The sequence below is a fragment of the Hydra vulgaris genome, chromosome 01, assembly GCF_038396675.1.
Source record: "Hydra vulgaris chromosome 01, alternate assembly HydraT2T_AEP".
NCBI classification, from domain to species: Eukaryota; Metazoa; Cnidaria; class Hydrozoa; order Anthoathecata; family Hydridae; genus Hydra; species Hydra vulgaris.
The window spans coordinates 6,499,370-6,506,608 of NC_088920.1; the positions used below are offsets into that span (position 1 = coordinate 6,499,370).

General features: G+C 26.6%; 1 long non-coding RNA gene across 2 annotated transcripts; it reads left to right on the top strand.

Annotated features, from left to right (window-relative positions):
- Positions 1-250: 250 nt before the first annotated feature.
- On the top strand, positions 251-6,757 carry LOC136075066 (uncharacterized). Of its 2 annotated transcripts, XR_010635660.1 has the most exons (4): positions 251-519; positions 2,764-2,984; positions 6,185-6,370; positions 6,471-6,757. It is a non-coding gene; the product is annotated as an uncharacterized LOC136075066 (long non-coding RNA). The 2 variants fall into 2 exon arrangements; XR_010635659.1 differs by having other exon boundaries at positions 6,185-6,757.
- The last annotated feature ends 482 nt before the right edge of the window (positions 6,758-7,239 follow it).

The window sequence follows — 7,239 nt, forward strand, 5'->3', positions numbered from 1 at the left end:
AATAGTTTTAATAATAATAATAATAATAATAATAATAATAATAATAATAATAATAATAATAACAATAACAATAATAATAATAATTATAATAATAATAATAACAATAATAATAAGTATGTTTATAGAACGATTTCTCAAAACGTAGGAAGGATATCCCCAAAGAAATCGTTCCTATGAACGATTACTGAAAAAAGCGGAACGATTTCTAAAAAACCGGAACGATTTCCCGAAAAAAAAACCCGAAGGAACGATGTCTCGGACAAAAACAGGAACGATTTCCTTAAAAACATGAACGATTTCTTTTAAAACAGGAACGATTTCTTGCACAAATCCTAGCTAAAAAAAAATTAAAGCCGCCATCTTGTTCCAAATATAAAGTTAAAGTATAGATTAATGCATACTATAATTTAAATGATTTAATAAAGTGTTTAAAAACAATTGTCTTAAAACATATCCTTATGTTAATGTTTAATAAAGCATACACATTTTCAAAGAAATTCTTTAAAGATAATGTAGTCGGTAAGTTGTTTATTATAACATGATGAATTGTTTTTTTTACAGTAATTTAATATATATATATATATATATATATATATATATATATATATATATATATATATATATATATAATGTAAATAAAGAGTGTAAGACTTCCTAAATAAAATTATAAATAAATAAAATTAAGACTTCTTGCTCCACCCCAACCTATCAGTCAATATTGACTGATTGGTTGGATATATTGCTTTCTATCATATATTATATTGACTTTCTATCATATATAATATTGACTGATAGGAATAGTCATTTTGCCTTTTATCATAAACATAATTGTATTTCGCTTATTTATTTTTCAGAAACAAGAAGTCAGGTTTATCGAATTTCTACCAAAAAATTCACATACATTCACATCTTTTAACGCATTACAAATTTTAAAAGTGCATGATATAATGAAAATTGTTTATTTATTCACAGCTGCCTAAACAAAAAGCTACCTCCTATATTTAATAAATGGTTTACTCTAGGCAGTGCAATTAGCTGTCAACTTACAAGAAATTTTTGTAGAGGTGCACTTAGTGTGCAAACATATAATACAATATCCTAAGGTAAACATTCCTTTAAATACTCTGCATTAATGTACTGAAATCGATTCCAAAATAAATTAAAATCAATCCCATTTAACAACATTAAAAAATATGTCCTCAAAGCCAAATTAAAATACTACTTGTTACATTAAGATAAATAGAAATAACACTTCTATCACTGGTGATAAAAGATATCTCACTATAGAAGATATATAAGATATAAATATGAATGTTGACTAATAGCATCTTACTGTGTTTATTGTTTATTTTATTTGCATTGTTTTTGTTTTGTTTTGTTTATGGTTGCTCCGCTCAATTAAGCTGAGCTATATGAGAGTGAACCATCCATATATTTTGCAGTATATAATATATATATATATATATATATATATATATATATATATATATATATATATATATATATATATATATATTTTGCAATATATAATACATATATTTTGCAACTTATAACATTCTTATGTAAAACATATATATTTCTGGTAAATATATTGCCATTTGTTGTTGTTGTTTTGTTGTTGTTGGTACATTAAGGTGGATACTTCATGATGCAGTGTCACGCTGTAGATTGACACACTGAGTATGTAAATTTACACATGCTAAAAGTATATCTATCAGTATATAGATGTACTAAATGTATTGAATCGTGTAGAGACTTAAGAATATTTGTATAACCCTTAGCGCTATACAGTGCTCTTAAATTATAAGGTGTACAAACAAATATGTAACAAGTAAAAAACCAACTTTGGCTGTTGATAGTGTAACAACTCACCAAACAAATGATTTAATAAAATATTTAAAAAAATGTTAAATAATTATACAAAATAGACTGAAAATGAATAATTTATCAGCAACTAGATGTATTTTTTTCTCTTATGAAACAGGCAATTTGTTATTTTTATTACATCTTTAATTTATTTTGAAAAGATTTTGTTTATGATATGAGCTACGTACAAATTAATTATGTGCACATTCAGTATATATCAAATCAGCAAAATACTAGAAACAGAAAAAAAAAAAAAAAAAAAAAAATAACTTTTTTACTATATATTGAAAAGATGAGTCATGTAGTTTTTTATTGAATAAATGTATTTTGTTTCTTAGAATTTTATAATATTTTTCCTTTAAATTTACCAGCAATTAAGGGTAAAATTACCAGTAGCAAAATTATACATTTTCAGTTTGATTTACCTGTAAACTAGTTAACTATTATTGCAATCCCTAATAATGGAGATAAAAAGACATAAAATAAAAAGGTTCTGAAAAAATATGATTTTTTTTTAATTTAGTTTTTTTTTATGAATTGTCACGTTTTCAGCTTTTTAATAAAATATGCTGGGTGTTCTATTTAAAAAAATCACCCACCTATATATTCTTTTAAGTTATTTTGTTTATTTTTTTACATTATTAGTTTATGCTTCTCATAGTTTTGGCGTTGGTGATCAAGTACATAGATGATCAAACCCATGTTTTTCTTGTATTTATTAATCTCACTTGTTCTTGTATTTATTAATCTCACTTGTTTGAATGTTTTTTGACTAATATTTGTTTGGTTAAGGTTGTTTTTAGCTTGAAGTATTTTTCCTTTTCCTATTCAATTTGTTAAATCAATATCACAAACAAAAGAAATAATACGATCCCTAATACACTTTCTATTTTTCAGATCAGGTCACTCTGCTACTAATAACATGTAAACTAGTGCAACCTGCTTCTTATTAACGTCAGGAAGAGCATGTAGTTGTAATAAAATTGTTTCAAATAATTCATAATGGCATTAAATTGTTGCTGTAGACAACCATCGGAACCACACAAGTTTGGAAATGTTGATGTAAAACTAAAGGAAAAAATTAACTTTACATATTTGGGGGATTAGTTTGTAGGAAGGTGCTTAATGTTTTTTTTATGTTGGCAAAAGTTTATTTGTTTTATCAATATGAATAAACAGAATTTTATAAATGTTAAGGTTTTATTCTTTATTATTCTAAATATAAGTTATTTTTTTGGTCTTTATGTTGTGTTCTTTTAGCATAAATACCTAAGCTGCTTTGCTTCTGTACAACATTTAAATTTCCATACCCTTACTCTGTATTAGTATTCTTAGGAATACTAACACAAAATACTTTTATTTGATTATTTACAAAGTTTTTTGCAAAAAGTTATCAGCATTTATATATAATTTTTAGAAATCAATTATAATGATAATCCTCATCATTATTTTAGCGTCCTTGTTTCTTCACTTCTACAGGTTGCATGTTTCTTATAATGCCATTCCTCCAATATCTAAATGCCTTTAAGACCACCATTTAGTAATCTGTCCAAAGCTTGAGGTTAACAAATTTCATCCTCAAATCCGTTTTCTTTACTAAAAATCTAACTTGAACTTGCCTAATAATAGAAATTGCACCTATTGTCCCCTTCTCTGACCTAAAAACAAACAGCATTTTACTGATACAGTAGCGTGCAAAAGTTTAGAAACACCAACTTTTTTTCATCTTTTACTGCATAACTTTTCACAAACTTTCATAAATAGGCTGAAATTTTTACCAAATGTGCTCTATATTATTTCAATTTAAAATACAAGCCACACAAGTTGCAAAATTGAACGGTTAATTAACATTTAGTTTTTTTCTCGAGAAAGCTATCGCGCAAAAGTTTAGAAACAACTAAATTTGATTAATATTTATTTCAAAAAAGCTGAAATTTTTACTAAAATTCACAAAATAGAAATTTTTTTAACAATAAAATAGTTTTAATAAAACTCTATGTATTTGGTGACATATCCATTTGCCTTTAAATCACCATCACAACAACGAGGCATTGAATCTATTTATTTAATGAGTACATCCTGAGGAATATTATACCAATATTTTTTAATCAATGCAAATAAATGGTCTTTGTTAATTGTTTTTTTACCAACTATTTGCTGGTTAATGTACTCCCAAAGATGCTCAATAGGATTGAGATCTGGGCTTTGTGAGGGCCATTTAAGAGCTTTGATTTTTTGTGATTTAAATTATTCTTTAACAGATCTGGCACAATGCTTTGGATCATTATCTTGTTGTAAGATCCATTTGCAAGTCATTTTATGCTTTGCATCGGCAGCATAACATTCTCATTGACCAGAGACTTTATATAGACATCAGTCTAAATAAACTCTCAGGACCATAAACCTTCTTAGTGATAAATGGAACCCACATTGTCATGACTAAACATACCTAAGCCATAACATTTCCTACTCCATGATTAACAGTGGGTAACTGATTAATTTGTCTCCTACTGGGCCCCTAACATACTTAGTTCTGTCACTACTTTATAGCATAAACTTTGATTGATCAAAAAAAAAAAAGACTTTTGACCAGTCATTAACTGACCAACTAATATGATCTTTTGCAAATTTTGTTCTGGTTTTTAAATTTCTTGCAGGTATTTGCGATATCTTAACTCTGCCTGTAAGTCATTTAGCAGGATTCTTGCAGGTACTTGCGATATCAGAAATCTGCCTGTAAGTCATTTTATTTCCCACAGCTTTTATAATTAATTCCTTTATTTCCTTTGAAACTTCCTTAGCTTTTCCGATGCTTTTAAAATATTGCTAAGTAATTGTATTATAAAATTTTACCATTATTTTGGCAATTAGTTATATTTTAATACCTTTGAAATATCTCAAAGTAATTAAGTTATTAAATTTCACCAATATTTTGACCTTAATTTTTGCTTTTGTTTACAAAAACATGATTTATTTGCGGGGTATGATACTGTATCTTAACTTTTGCGTGGAAGCTTTTTCAAAAAAATAATTAAAAGTTAATTAAATTTTCAATTTAAAACTTTTGTGGTTTGTATTTTAAATTGAAATAATATAGAGTACATATGGTAAAAATTTCAGCTTATTTATGAAAGTTTGTAAAAAGTTTTGCAGTAAAAATTAAAAAAAAGTTTGTGTTTCTAAACTTTTGCACGCTACTGTACACACACTGCTTCTTATATTGTTATATGTTCTTGCAATAGTTCTTTCTAAAACCTTCATCACTTGTTCAAGCAGGTTTATTACTTGATATAAACCACCCTACATTTACAAATCTTTACCATCCAACATTAATTTTTTTTATCCAACATCTTTTTTGCAGTTGTTCTGTACAACAGTGAAAAAGTTTTCCAAGCATGATATGATTGCCAACCTTTAAAATTTAATAATTAGAACAGCCATGGCTTGATTTTATGCTTCAAATCATTCCGGATTTATATTTTAACAATTTTATTGCAAAGATCTAACACATAATGAACATCCACATCCCTGAAGCTTTCAAAACCTACCTCAATTTACTGGAAGGATTATCAGCCTTGTCTAACTGAACCTTTTGAATATCCTTCATTTTCCTTCACTGCTTGTTATCTTCTGGTCCTCTTATCTTATTTGCCTTCCTTGATCATTTCAAACTCTTCATTTAGCAATTTTTCAAAATGAGCCATCCAACTTGTTTTTACTTAAACTTTATTTGTATATATTTTTCCATCTAGCCCTTTACTACACCCTTTAACAAAATCTATATATTTTGTAACTATTTGCTTCACAAATCTGAATTCTCCATTCATTTTATACCTTCTGTTTGTTTGATTGAACTTTGTATACATCTTGTTTTGCCTTGCGCTTAGACTTACAATGCAAGAACCTGTCTTCTGCATTCACAGACTCTTACAACATTGTATAAAATTTGTTGATTTTTGCTACAATTTTAACTAAGTATTTATTGAACTACTACGATTCTTTGTGCTGTTGATGACTTTTAACTTTTAAATTCTCCACTTTTCACGACTAAAGACCATTTAATAAGGATTTTAGGGTGTTTTTTATATTCCTATTTCAACACGAAATTTTATTTGTATTACTAATACTTTTATTTGTATTATTATTAATTAGATTATAAATTTTAAACATACATGGAGCTGTTTTGATAACCTTGACCTGATATGGCACCAAAAAAAAACACAAAAAGTGTCTTGCTTTTTTGTATTTTTTTGTTTCAAATGTAGTATAACTAGTGCATAACTAGTTTATGTTTATTTTAGCTAGCTTATATTTTTAGAACAATGCGATGGATTTTAAAGTTATTACATGCCATGAACTCTTATTTAGCTACTAACTGAACGTTTTAAAAATTTCTTGAAACCGTTCTCATTGCTTTTTATACAAGGTAATATTAGTTGCAATGTTTTCTTGGTAAAATTGCTGCTTAGAAGTCCTTATTGGTCTGGGTCATTAATTGAAGAGGGTATGTAACGTTTATTTAAAGTCTTTAAGTGTTTCAACTAATATATTGAAATTTTACAAATTATTTTGAAAAATGTGATTTTATTTTTAAATTTTTGCAGTTCTTCTACCACCTCGACAGTCGCAATCAGCATCTGTTTGTCTTCTTCATGCTATGGTTGAAGATACTTAAGAAACAGACAATTATAATGCTTATACTTAAGTAGTTTTGTTTTAAATAGCAAGTTGTTGCTCTTATTTTTACCTCTTTTTTAAACTTTTTGTTTTTCGATTGTGTTATTGTAAATCCAGAAATCAACTTAATATTGCAACCCGTATTATTTTATTATATATAATTTAGTCTGGTTATATTATCTCTATTAAGTAAAATTTATTTTGTGAAAATAAACCTGGCTTTTTTCTTTTGTTATTTTTGTATATTATTATTTTTGAAAATTAGCCTTTAATTAAAAAAAAATTATTAAAAGCATATAAAATACAAATTTGACAAAGCATCTTGAAAAGTATTTTTTTTTAATATTATACCGGACTGGTCTGGTGGCAAACTTTGTTAAGATAATTTAATCCGTACGTATAATTTAAATAACAATATATAATCCGTAAAAATAATTTACCGGACTTACTCTGTACTTCTTATGTAATGCCTCGTTAAGTTTACGAACGACTCACCCAATTTAAACATGAGGGGCAACTGCCTTAAAAATTATTACACTACCACCACCTTGAAGTTTGTGGCTTCGAACTAAATTTTTCTTTCTGTATACATAAGTTTATAATTCTGAATAAAGAGCGCTACAAAAAATTATCTTGTTTCATTAGGCAATTATTTAAATAGAATCATATTTAAATCAAAACTAGAAACAATATTGA